The sequence below is a fragment of the Aotus nancymaae genome, unplaced genomic scaffold (assembly GCF_030222135.1).
Source record: "Aotus nancymaae isolate 86718 unplaced genomic scaffold, 86718_ANA_hifiasm-v0.15.2.pri h1tg000058l, whole genome shotgun sequence".
Taxonomy (NCBI): Eukaryota; Metazoa; Chordata; class Mammalia; order Primates; family Aotidae; genus Aotus; species Aotus nancymaae.
In genome coordinates this window covers 14418108-14432257 of record NW_026988472.1, presented here as the reverse complement: position 1 = coordinate 14432257, position 14150 = coordinate 14418108, and the positions used below count along the sequence as shown (strand labels likewise).

At 44.3% G+C, this 14150-nt stretch overlaps 1 non-coding gene and 1 pseudogene across 1 annotated transcript; both read left to right on the top strand.

The window, feature by feature from the left end:
* The first annotated feature begins 3002 nt into the window (after nt 1-3002).
* On the top strand, nt 3003-3166 carry LOC135270018 (U1 spliceosomal RNA). Its single transcript, XR_010338245.1, has one exon. It is a non-coding gene; the product is annotated as a U1 spliceosomal RNA (small nuclear RNA).
* A 6068-nt stretch (nt 3167-9234) lies between these two features.
* On the top strand, nt 9235-9822 carry LOC105714278 (large ribosomal subunit protein eL19-like; annotated as a pseudogene).
* The last annotated feature ends 4328 nt before the right edge of the window (nt 9823-14150 follow it).

Sequence of the window (14150 nt, the reverse complement as noted above, 5' to 3'; positions counted from 1 at the left end):
AGCTTAGCAGTATGAGCTCGCCCACAGTGAAACAAGCTGCCTTGCCAAGCAGAGGGTTCCCTGTCCTAGATGATGCTCAAACACAGGCTGGGTGGCCATCTGTCAGAGATATTACACAAGAGGGAACCCACTGGGAGGCGGAATGAACTATGTGGCTACTCACAGCACTTTCAACTCCAAGATTCGATGTTTCTAGAACATACAGTTCAAGGCAAGGGCTGGAACTCACAGCGTACAAGGAACATAACAGAAGGGACGGAGAAGACGACAGAAACACTCAAGGGTGGGCTAGAAGGAGACTCAGCCAAGCTGTGCCAAACGGTGCCAAAATCCACTGTGAGAAAAATAAAAATTATGGTTAACCCAAGAAAGAATTGTTTTTCACACACAGGGTGCCACATAAAAAAAAAAAAAACCTCTTTAGTGGTGATTTTTTAAAAAATTCCATTAATTGATTCGATCTCACTGAATTGACAGGCCATTTTTGTTGTTGTGTAGGTATGATCTTTAAAAGACCTGTGGAAAGGTTGGCTGTGGTGGCTCACGCCTGTAATCCAAGCACTTTGGAGGCCAAGGCAGGCGGATCACCTGAGGTCGGGAGTTCAAGACCAGCCTGACCAACATGGTGAAACCCTGTTTTTATATAAAAAAATAAATTTTTTTAAAAAAGACCTGTGGAAAGACTGCAAATTAAGACATGCTATCCATCGACTCTTTAAAATGAAAATTTAATCAATCGAAGGCATGACAAAAAGTTTGAAGCAAATTTCCAAATCTTTCAAAGAATGGCTTAGAAAAGAATTTTCACATTTGAATCTCTACCAGCATAAACACATAATAGTGAACCTTATGTCTTGGTTACAGTTTAAAAAATTAAAAGAAAAAGGCAGTGACTACTCCAATGTTTCTGTAGCAGATGCATCCTGATAGCATCTTTCCAAAGCAGATATTACAATAATTTTCTTTTCTTCCCTCAAATTCTACACAAGCTGGTTCACCAACTATGCAAATTGGAGGTCATAGAACATCAAGGTAAAGGCGTTACATGAAATTGACTTCTCATCAAGAAAATTACAAAGTTGTAAAGTTTATGAAATAACAATTAAAATCTCAAAGCCAATAGATACAAATGAAATCCCATGAGAAGGATTATTGCAGTGTGGCAGATATCTCTTTCCACCCTTCTCTGCCTGCTCTCTATCCAGGTGGCTGACTTGAATGGCACGCAATTAGTGGGAATCACTGTTCTCTGGTTTCCTGTGGGGTTTAGCCAATGAGCAGTCCCAGAGGGAGGAAGGAGAGTCAAGTTATAGTATTCATCTTGCTGGCATTCTTCTTTCAAGGTCACCTTGGGCAACAGAAGACAGTGTTATTTGTTTGTTTGTTTGTTTGTTTTTGGAGACGGGGTCTTGCTCTGTCGCCCAGGCTAGAGTGCAGTGGTGTGATCTTGGCTCACTGAAACCTCCGCCTCCCGGATTCAAGCCATTCTCCTGCCTCAGCCTCCTGAGTAGCTGGTATTACAGGCATGCACCACCACGCCCAGCTAATTTTTGTATTTTTAGTAGAGACAGAGTTTCACCATGTTGGTAAGGCTGGTCTCGAACTCTTAACCTCAGGTGATCCCCCCGTCTTGGCCTCAAGGAGTGCTAGGATTACAGGCGTGAGCCACCACACCCACCCAGATGGTGTTCTTAAGGCGTCTCTCGCTCTCTCTCCAACTCTCTCTCTTTCTCATCCCATTGTCAATATACATGGTAAAGGTTCTCCACTGTTAAAAGACTCAGGGGACTACACTCTCCCCTGTGGCCTCCCTACTTCTTGCCCCACACCTTTGTAAGCAGTCAGTTTATTAAACCTTTCTCAAATTATGTTAATTAGAGAATGCCTTCTGTTTCTTGCTTGGCTCCTGACTGATACACACAGAATCATTAAAATACTGGTAATTGTCAAATCTCAAAATGCTATGTCCACCATTTTCAGAAAGTTAGATTCTCACGTTCCTTTTTTTAATGTATTTTAAACATCTTTTCACAAAGGTTCTCACATTTCTACTTCTGAAAATTCTAATTATGAGTGAGATGATTACACCTAGTGTTTGGTGTTGTTAATATTTCACATTCTGGAGCCAGAATGCCTGGGTTGAATCTCAGCTCTGACGCACACTACTTGTGTAATTTGGGCAAATCATCTAACCCAGTGATTCTCAACCTGGGGGTAGTTTTGCCCCGCAGGGAACATTTGGCAACATCTGCAGACATTTTTATTGTCACATCTGGGGTGGAGGGATGTTGTTATGGCACCTAGTCATGGGTAGACAACAGAGATGCTGCTAAACATTATTCAAATGCACAGGGCAGTCCCCCACTACAAAGAATTGTAGGGTCCAAAATGTCAATAGTGCCAATAGGTTGAGAAACCCTGATGTGACCCTTCCATGCCTCCGCTTCCTAATCTATAAAGAGTAGTTAACATTAGCACATACCTCATGGGATTGTCTAAAGGTTCAGTAAGTTAATACATGCAAAGCACTTAGAACAATGCCTGGGATGTAGTATGTGCTCAATAAATGCAAGCTGACATTGTCATCTTCACCATCATTATCAGGCTCTCTAGATCTCCTAGTACAAAAGAGGACTTGCTCAAAGGCAGGCAGTTAGAAATTCGTTATGAAAGACAATTCACTAAAGCACTGCAAAAGCAGAGATCTTGCCGGGCGTGGTGGCTCACACCTGTAATCCCAGCACTTTGGGAGGCTGAGGCGGGCGGATCACCTGAGGTTGGGAGTTCAAAACCAACCTGACCAACATGGAGAAGCTCTATCTCTACTAAAAATATAAAATTAGCTGGGTGCAGTGGCAGATGCCTGTAATCCCAGCTACTCAGGAGGAGGCTGAGGCAGGAGAATCACTTGAACCTGGGAGGTGGAGGTTGCGGTGGGCCGAGATCATGCCATTGCACTCCAGCCTGGGCAACAAGAGCAACACTCTGTCTCAAAAAAGAAAGAAAGAACCTGGCAGGGGAAATACCATGATCACAAAGGTGGTTTTCCCAGGGCAAGGCTTATCCATTGCACTCCGGATGTGCTGACCCCTGTGATTTCTCCAAATGTGGGAAACTCGACTGCATAATTTGTGGCAGTGGGGGACTGCATTCGTGCTTTCTCTTGGTAAAAAAAAAATATAAAAATTAAAATTAAATTTAAAAAAAGAAATAAAGGAGAGATCTTGTCTGACTTTATTCTACTGTATCCTCAGTACCTTAGTGTCTAGCATATATCTTATTTGTTGAATATATTGCACTGGCTAGAATTCCTTACACACACACAGCAGGTGCTCAGTGGCAGTGGTGGCAGTGGTGGTTATAATGGATTTCATGACAGAATGTCTTTTGAGCCTGAAAACAAGAACCAGTGGGTATCTTCTTTCAATTTCTTGCTCAAATCTTTTTAATTTTGTTCAACAACTGTTCAACAACTCAAGGCCAAGAAGAAACTCACAGATAAGTTACATGATTTCTAAAATTGCAGAATGCATATTTATATTTTCCACATATTTTAAAAAGGTATTGATTTAGAATTATCCTAAGTAGCACTTTTTAAATTTTTTTTATTTTTACCTTGCTTCAGTCCAACGAAAGAATTGGAGTTGGATGACAATGTCTAAAAATTAAGCAAGATGATAAGGCAAAAGGGAGAATGAGGGTAGAAAAAAATAGACGAAGCAAAGAGTTAGGTTAGAACCTTCCAAAATACCCTGTAAGAATCTAGTCCCCTGCTGGAAGGTCACAAATTTGGCAGGTAAATGCAGAGAGTGACACCTGATCCATCACGTATTTTGCACATTCATACAGTAAAAAACTACAAGGAAAGTACAATTATTCTTTGTAATGAAACGTGAAAGTTCTCCCTACCCAGAGGATACTGAAATGAAATTAATCTCTTCAGTGGCGTCTTTATAGGGAAGTCAATGGTTTATGAGGCTATTCTTTATAACGTCCTGCAGTGTACACCAAAGGTATGATGCTAAAGCACAGTCCAATGAAAGCAACTCTACAAAAGGGTAAAACAATGCAGTTTGGGTATAAATCTTTCTAATAGTCTCCCCTAGTCCTGGGCTAACAGAGCGCTGTAAGGAATGGCCAGATAGGATATCCACAGGACAGTCCTTCCTAAGCTGAGCTGCTCACACACAAGCTCAGGTACAGCTGTACCTGGGCGGGACAATCTGGGTGGCAGACAAGTGCAGACACATGGTCTTTAGTGGCCCACTCATCAGGCAATCAAGCTGACACAGCTTGTGGAAATTGAGGAGCTTAATGGTGACAAAACATGTTTCACATTTATGAGGTATTTTCTTGTGGCAGTCATTGTCCCAAGTTTCTTAGAAATATAAGTCATTAGGGCCGGGTGTGGTGGCTCATGACTGTAATCCCAGCACTCTGGGAGGCTGAGGCAGGTGGATCACTTGAGGTCAGGAGTTCAAGACCAGCCTGGCCAACGTGGTATACTACAAATATAAAAATTAGCCAGACGTGGTGTCAGGCACCTGTAGTCCCAGCTACTCAGGAGGCTGAGGCGGGAGAACCGCTTGAACCCTGAAGGTGGAGATTGCAGTGAGCTGAGATTGCACCATTGCACTCCAGGCTGGGCGACATCGAGACTCCCTCTCAAAAAAAATAAATACAAGCCATTAAATCCTTAAATCCTACAATTTCATGGTGGGAGCATTATTAGTAAATCTCCTCCCATTTTGCAGATAAGGAGACTGAAGACGTAAAGTCAATACTTGCAAAACGTTATCAAGCTAAGAAGTGACGGCACAAAGAATTGGGCACAGGCAGCTCACATGCATGAGGTCTATATCACATACAGCATAAGAAGGGACAACGCTTCCTCCTCGCCCCCACACTTTGTCAAGTGGTCTAGGCCTCCAAGGTCAACCCAAGTCCCACTTACCCCAAAGAACATTGGCATTGGTTTCAGCCCACATCAATCTTTCACTCAGTTTATTCATTTATTTGTTTATTTATTTAATTTTTGGAGGCAGAGTCTTGTCATGTTGCCCAGGCTGGAGTGCAATGGTGTGATCTCAGCTCACTGCAACCTCCACTTCCCAGGTTCAAATGATTCTCCTGCCTCAGCCTCCTGAGTAGCTGGGATTACAGGCACAGCCACCACGCCCAGTTAATTTTTATCTTTTTAGTAGAGACGGGGTTTTGGCATGTTGGCCAGGCTGGTCTTGAACTCCTGACCTCATGATCCACCCACCTCGGCCTCCTGAAGTGCTAGGATTACAGTGGCATGAGCCACTGAGCCCAGCCAGTTTATTTCAAGAAAATCTGCATGCACTGCAGGGCAGCAAGGCAATTGCTGCCGCTCTCAGACAACAGTCCCTGCCTTCAAGAGGCAAAACGGGATCTCCAGACAATCCAGAGACCCCAGAGTCTAAAAATCTAACTGTTAGATTAGTATTCCAAACAGGAAACAAGAGAAGGAAGACCTAGATGAAGGAACACTGTTGCATCGGGGGGCTTCACATACAGGAGGGGTCTCCAGGTGGCCTGAGAGAGAAGGAAAGAAGGAGAGAAAGAAAGGGGAGCAGAGAAAGCCATCTTGGCAGGAGGCAATATACTGAGTAAAGGCTCCCAAAACCGTATATGGCACAGTGCCAGGAACTATCCTAAGTGCTTTACACATATTAGCATATTAATATTCACCATCACCACACATGAGGTAGGGATTATTATCATTCACCTTTCATATGAAGAAAGCAAGCAGAGATGGGTTAAGCAACTTGACCAAGTCACACAGCTAGTGATAGGCAGTCTGTCTCCAGAGTCATTGCTCCGAATATCTATGCTGTACTGCTTCTCAGAAGGAAAGCGCCCTGCAGTGGAGCAGGCAGAAATGGTGATGGCAAGGTGAGTAAAAGCCAAGACAAAGGAGAGCCTTGGAGGTCAGATTAAGGAGTTGCTAATTATGGATGCTGTAAAGGGCAGAAAGCCAAGTGTCAGGAGGGCTTCAGGCCAGAAGATCCCCAATATGGGTACCTTGCTATTGGGTCATGGGGTCATGGGAACTATTGTTACATAACAAACCATCCCCCAAATTAGTGGCTTAAAACAGCCATTTATTTGTTCACGATTCTGCAATTTGGTTAGAGATTGGCAGGGATGACGTGTCTCTGCTCCATGTGATGTTATCCGGGGTCAATCATATGGCTATACTGAGTTGGGAGCTTGGCTAACACTGGAACATCCAAAATGGCCCCAGTCATGCCTGGCGCCTCAGCCTGGGTGGCAGTGGTGGCTGGACACCTGAGCTCTTCCCTATCTGACCTCTCTCTCTTCCTCCATGTGATCACCCATCATTCAGAAGTCTAGCCCCAGCGTCTTTATGTAACAGCTAGCTTCTAAGAGGGTGACAGCTGAAGGTACCAAGTTTCTTCTGGTCTAGGCTTGGAATTGGTACAGCATCACTGTAACCGCCTAAGGGGTTCACCTTGCCCACTGCCTAGACAGAGCTGATTTATCAAGACAGGGGAATTACAATAGAGAAAGAGTAATTCACACCCAGCTGGCTGTGTGGGAGACAGGAGTTTTATTATTACTCAAATCAGTCTCCCTGAGCATTCGGGAGTGGTTTTTTTTTTTGAGTCTTACTCTGTTGCCAAGCTGGAGTGCAGTGCCATGCGATCTCAGCTCACTGGAACCTCCGCCACCCTGGTTCAAGCGATTCTTCTGCCTCAGCCTCCTGAGTAGCTGGGACTAGAGGTATGCACCACCATGCGCAGCTAATTTTTGTATTTTTAGTAGAGACAGGGTTTCTACCATGTTGGCCAGGATGGTCTCGATCTCTTGATCTCGTGATCCGCCTGCCTCGGTCTCCCAAAGTCCTGGGATTACAGGCATGAGCCATCACACCCAGCCAGGGGAGCAGAGTTTTTAAGGACAACTTGGTGAGTGGAAGGAAGCCAGTGAGCTGGGAGTGCTGATTGGTCAGGTCAGAAATGAAATCACAGGGAGTCGGAGCTGTCTTCTTGTGCTGAGTCAGTTCATTGGTAGGGACCACAAGATCAGATGAGCCTGTGTATCAATCTGGGTGGTGCCAGCTGACCCATCAAGTGCAGAGTCTGCAAAATATCTCAAGCACTGATCTTAGGAGCAATCTAGGGAGAGTCAGAATCTTGTAACCTCAGCTGCATGACTCCTAAACCTTAATTTCCAATCTTATGGCTAATGTTAGTCCTACAAAGGCAATCTAGTCCCCAGGCAAGAAGGTGGTCTGCTTTGGGAAAGGGCTGTTATTGTCTTTGTTTTAAACTATAAACTATAAGTAAGTTTCTCCCAAAGTTAGTTCAGCCTACCCTCAGGAATGAACAAGGACTGCTTGGAGCTTAGAAGCAAGATGGAGTCATTTAAGTTATATCTCTTTCACTGTCTCAGTCACAATTTTGCAAAGGCATTATTTCTGCCATATTCTATTGGCCAAAACAAGTCCTAAGGTCAGCCCATTTTTAAGGGGAGGGAAATAGACCTCACTACTTGATGGGAAGGGCAGCAGACACATAGGGGTATGGGCAGGACTGTTAGCAGCCATCCTTACAAACAATCCAGCACAATGACACCAGAGAGCTCTGGTTTTTTGCTCTTGCTCTCCCTCTAATGCTCTGTCATCAATGACATGATCTCCATAGATCCCCAGATTTACTGAAGGATGTCATATCAACATTTCCTATGCACTTACTCTCGTCCAAATGACCTGTAAGCTAAGGAAATGGTATATCCAGGACGTCATCAGGGAAAATCATTTTAGACAGAAAGTCATTTTAGATATCACTGTGGTCCCATGGGAAAGAACCCCGCTCAGGTCAAAGAGAATCAGAGCACCAAAGGTCACCAAGTACTCCACTGCTTGAGGTGATGACACACTGCAAGGACTCTAAGTTTCCTCCAGGAAATGAGTGGGTAAACTGGGACCCTGTGGCAAAATCTTGCCACTTGAGCACAGCCATATTCATTCAACTACTGTTTATGGCTGCTTTAGCACTTAAACAGCAGAGTTGAGTACAGAGACTGCATGGTCAATAACACCTAAAATATGTGGTCGGGTGGGGTGGCTCATGGAATTCCAGTACTTTGGGAGGCCGAGGTGGGTGGATCACCTGAGGTCAGGAGTTCAAGACCAGCCTGGCCAACAAGGTGAAATCTCATCTTTACTAAAAATACAAAAACTAGCCAGGAATGGTGGTGTGTGGCTGTAATCCCTGCTATTCGGGAGGCTGAGGCGGGAGAATCACTTGAACCTGGGGGGGCGGAGGTTGTAGTGAGGTGGAGGTTGTAGTGAGCCGAGATTGCACCACTGCACTCCAGCCTGGGTGACAGTGAGACTCCATTTCAGCAACAACCACAATAAAGTGCTGTCTGCCCCTTTACAGAATAAGTTTGCCAGGAATGGCACTAGGGATAATGGTCAGTAACTGTACTCTTTCTCATACTTACTTTATTCCCAGAAATTACATTGACCCCAGGGCCCACATTTTAACTGGCAGTAATAGGCAATTCTTGGGCTAGTCCATGCAATTCCTTGAACAGGCAAGAGAATGTAAAGCTTTCAGTAATAAAATGTTAAGGTGCTTTTAAAGTCAAACTAATTTGCACCCTTAGCACTTTTAGAACCTATTTTCAAGCCTTCACTGGCACACTCCATCTATTTAAACCTCACATTCTTCCCAGAGCAGAGTTGCAGTAGATGTTGTATGCTCAGAGATTGTTTTTTTAAAATCATTCAGTAGGCAAATTGGTCATCCTCGGCAGCTAATCACTGCCAATTCACAATCAAGATGGTCATCCTCGGCAGCTAATCACTGCCAATTCACAATCAAGATGACCTGACAGAGCTCTCGAACTCTCCTAACCCAGTAGTACTTGAACTTTTTGAAAATTTCAAGGTAATTACAGAGGCCTGCCCTTTCGCCTTCACTTGCCTGTATACATGAAAGACTTTCAAAATACCTACTTTTTAAAGTACATGTAATAATGTAAAATTGTGTTGTTTATGAGAAATTACTTTGGCCATGCTTTCATATACAAAATCAAATCAAAATTAAAGTCAGCATACTGTTTGCCTGGAGCCCTTGAAGTTTTGCTCCCATGCCTATCAAGAATATATTTTTGAAATTTTAAGCTTAAAAAGCATTCAGGGAGCTCTTTCCTTTCACTGCTGCGGCTGCAACCATGAGTATGCTCAGGCTTCAGAAGAGGCTCATCGCTAGAGTGTCCTCCACTGTGGCAAGAAGAAGGTCTGTTTGGACCCTATGAGACCAACGAAATCACCAGTGCCAACTCCAGCCAGCAGATCCGGAAACTGATCAAAGATGGGCTGATTATCGCAAGCTCATAACTGTCCATTCCCAGACTCCATGCCAGAAAAACACCTTGGCCCACTGGAAGGGCAGGCACATGGGCATAGGTAAGTGAAAGGGTACAGCCAATGCCTGAATGCCAGAGAGGGTCACATGGATGAGGAGAATGAGGATTCTGCACAGGCCGCTCAGAAGATGCCGTGAATCTAAGATTGATCGCCACATGTGTCACAGCCTGTACCTGAAGTTGAAGGAGAATGTGTTCAAAAACAAGCGGATGCTCATGGAACATATCCACAAGCTGAAGGCAGACAAGGCCCGCAAGACGCTCCTGGCTGACCAGGCTGAGGCCCGCAGTTCTAAAACCAAGGAAGCATGCAAGCACTGCAAAGAGCACCTCCAGGCCAAGAAGGAGGAGATCATCAAGACTTTGTCCAAGGAAGAAGAGACCAAGAAATAAAAGCTCCCCCTTTGTCTATACATACTGGCCTTTGTCATTACATAGATAAGCTGTTAAAATAAAACAAGCCTGTGTCTGCTTGAAAAAAAAAAAAAGCTTTCAGCTGGGTGTGGTGGCCTACACCTGTAATCCCAGCACTCTGGGAGGCTGAGGCAGGCAGATCATTTGAGCCCAGGAGTTTGAGACCAGCCTGGGTAACATGGTGAAACTCCTTCTCTACTAAATATACAAAAAATTAGCCGGGCATGGTGGTGCTGACCTGTAGTCCCAGGTACTTGGGAGGCTAAGGTGGGAGGAATGCTTGAGCCAAGATTTTAGAGACTGTAGTGAGTTATGATCACGCCACTGCACTCCAGCCTGGATGATAGAGAGAGACCCTGTATTTAAAAAAAAAAAAAAAAATTTTCAAGGCCAGGTGAGGAAGCTCATGCCTATAATCCCTTTGGGAGTCTGGGGCGAGAGGATCGCTTGAGCCCGAGAGTTCAAGACTAGCCTGGGCAGCACAGCTAAACCCTGTCTTTACAAAAAATAAAAAAATTTTCTGGGCATGGTGGTGCATGCCTGTAGTCCTAGCTACTTGGAAGGTGGAGATGGGAGGATCACTTGAGCCCAGGAATTAGAGGCTGCAGTGAGTTATGATAATGCCACTGCACTCCAGCTTGGGTGACAGAGAAAGACCCTGTCTCATAAAAGAAAATAAAAAGTTTTTAAACACACATACCCACTGACCCAGCAATTTCAATTCTAGAATTTTTCCATAGTTCATGATATGGTATAATTCAAGATTATTCATGGCAGAATTGTTTGTAATAGCAGGAAATCATAAGTAACCTAATACCCATCAATAAGGGACTGGTATTGTTATCAGTAGAAGGTGTCCAGGTTCTTGACTTCTTGAACAAAGAATTGGACAAAACTCACAATATGAAAGTAGTCAGCCACAGACAATACATAAACAAATAAGCATGATTGTGTCACAATTTAATTGCAGTACATCTCCATGATGGATTAAAAAAAATGGAGATAGGCTGTGCCCAATGGCTCACGCCTGTAATCCCAACACTTTGGAAAGCCGAAGTGGGCAGATCACCTGAGGCCAGGAGTTCAAGACCAGCCTGGCCAACATGGTGAAACCCTGTCTCTACAAAAATACAAAAATTAGCCAAGAATGATGGTGAGTGACTGTAATCCCAGCTACTCAGGAGGCTGAGGCAGGAGAATCACTAGAACCCAGGAGGTGGAGGTTGCAGTGAGCTGAGATCGTGCCATTGCACTCCAGCCTGGGCAACAGAGTGAGACTCTGTATCAAAAAAATAAAAAATAAATGAGGCGGAGGTTGCAGCGAGCCGAGATCACACCATTGCACTCCAGCCAGGCAACAGAGCGAGACTCCGTATCGAAAAAATAAAAAATAAATAAAAGGAATGGAGAGAATCTTTAGAAAATCTTATATAGAACTCCAGGATTACTGCTAAATGAAAAAGCAAAGTGTTGGCTAGTGTATATAATATTTTATAATTTGTGAAAAAAGCAGAAGGGAGAGAATAGATACAATTTGCTTCTATATGCATAAAATATGCTGGAAAGACACACACAAGAAACAGATCATAGTATTTCATTCAGAAGAAAATTAATAGAAGAAATTGGTTACACAGGTGATAAAGAGTTAAGACACCAAGTAGAAGATTATGAATTAACCTTGAAGTTATTAATAGCAAGAAATGACTACCAGCCTTAGGGCTGAAGGAACACAGGGAGGAGGTGTTACCAGATCCCAGAAGCTGGGCCAATTCAGCAATAGTAGAACCATGGTGGGGGCTGCCCAGAAGGGAGCTGGAGCCAAGAAGTTGCAGCAACTGCGGGAAACCCTACGCAAAGCATGAGGAGAGAGAGAGAGAGAGAGAGAGAGAGAAAGAGAGAAATACCTTAGCTCTGCCTTCCTTGCACCCTCCAGTCTGTAAAAGTGCCTGCCCTTCCCCCATTGCCTGAAGCTAGCCAGAAGCCACCAGGCAAAGGAACCTGGGAAATGTAGTTTCCTGCAGTAGAAAGCAGAGCTGACAAAGAGCAGGGAATGCATTTGTGAAAAAACAGGCAAATACATGAAGGAACTATGTTGACCTGGGAGACAGCAGTGGCAGGGGGATATTTTAATGTTACCCTCTTGTGCTTCCTGAATTGTGAACCCTGTGAATATATTGCCTATCAAAATAAGTATAATGAAAACAAAGAATATGTGAAATAAATAGATGCCTAATGGAGTGTACTTTTTTTATTAGAAGAGAAGATTTCAAAGAAATGTCAAGCTAGAAACAACTGAATGATCACTATCAAGGGAATGGTGAAAGGTATGGTGCATATGCACAATGAAATAACATACAGCTATTGAAAAGAATGAGTCATAGAATACCTATGAAAAGACACACAAGAAAGTGGTAGTCGGGCGCAGTGGTTCACGCCTGTAATCCCAGCACTTTAGGAGTCCAAGGTGGGTGGATCACTTGAGGTCAGGAGCTTGAGACCAGCCTGACCAACATGGTGAAACCCCATCTCTACTAAATATGAAAATTAGCCAAGGGTGGTGGCAGATGCCTGTAGTCTCAGCTACTCAGGAGGCTGATGCAGGAGAATCACTTGAACCAGGGAGACAGAGGTTGCAGTTAGCTGCGATCGTGCCACTGCACTCCAGCCTGGGTGACAAAGTGAGGCTCTATCTCAAAAAAAAAAGTGGTGTCAATTTATGCCCAAGGGGAGATGAGCAGATGGGTGGTTGTGGGACAGGTGAGACTAGATGACAGGGAAGACCCACAGTGAAAACACTGTATGCCATTTTGCATTTTCTGATTTTGATACCATGTGTATGCAATGCCCATTCAAAATAGGAATCAAGATTTTTTTCTCCCCCTTACCCTTTTTTTTGAGACAGGGTCTTGCTCTGTCACCCAGGCTGGAGTGCAGTGCTACGATCCTGGCTTACTGCATTCTCAACCTCTTGGACTCAAGTGATCCTCCTGCCTCAGCCTCCTGAGTAGCTCAAACCACAGATGCACACCATCATGCCCGGCTAATTTTTTCCCCTAAAAAAAAATTTAGGCTGGGTGCAGTGGCTCATGTCTGTTAATCCTAGCACTTTGGGAGGCCAAGGCGGGAGGATCACAATGTCAGGAGTTCGAGACCAGCCTGGACAACGTGGTGAAACCCCGTATCTACTAAAAATACAAAAATTAGCTGGGCATGGTGGCGGGCACCTGTAGTCCCAGCTACTTGGGAGGCTGAGGCAGGATAATCGCTTGAACTCAGGAGGCAGAGGTTACAGTAAGCCAAGATCTCGCCATTGCACTCCAGGCTGGGTGACAGAGTGAGACTCAAAAAAAAAAAAAAAAAAAAGAAAGAAAGAAAGAAAAAGAAAAAAAATTAACCAGCTGAGCATGGTGGCTCACGCCTGTAATCCTAGCACTTTGGGAGGCTGAGGCGGGCAGATCACCTGAGGTCAGGAGTTCAAGAAAGCCTGGACCACATGCGGAAACCTTGTCTCTACTAAAAATACAAAAATTAGCTGGGCGTGGTGTCAGGCACCTGTAATCTCAGCTACTGAGGGGGCTGAGGCAGGAGAATCACTTGAACCTGGGAGGTGAAGGTTGCAGTGAGCCAAGGTCATGCCATTGCACTCCAGCCTGGGCAACAAGAGCAAAACTCAAAGAAAAGAAGACATTAACTATGGTAAAATGCATATGACATAAAGTTTGCCATCTTTATCATTTTAAAGTATACAGTCCAATGGTGTTAAGTACATTCACATTGTGCAACCAATCTTCAGAACTCTTTTGTTTTGCAAAACTGAAACTGTACCCATTAAGTAACAGCTCCCCATTCCGCACTGCTCCCAGCCCCTAGCAGCCATCATTTGGTTTTCTGTCTGTATAAACGTGACTATTCTAGGTATCTCATATAGGTGGAATCATACAGTATTTGCATTTTTTCTTTTTCTTTTTTTGAGATGGATGGATTTTTGCTCTTGTTGCCCAGGCTGGAGTGCAATGGCACAATCTCAGCTCACGGCAACCTCTGCCTCCTGGGTTCAAGCAATTCTCCTGTCTCAGCCTCCCAAATAGCTAGGTTTACAGGCACCAGCCACCACACCTGCTAATTTTTTGTATTTTCTGTAGAGATGGAGTTTTACCATGTTGGCCGGGCTGGTCGCAAACTCCTGACCTCAGGTGATCCACCTGCCTCAGCCTCCCAAAGTGCTAGGATTACAGGCGTGAGCCACCCCGCCTGGCTAGTATTTGTGTTTTTTGTAACTGCCTTATTTCACTTAACATAATGTCCGT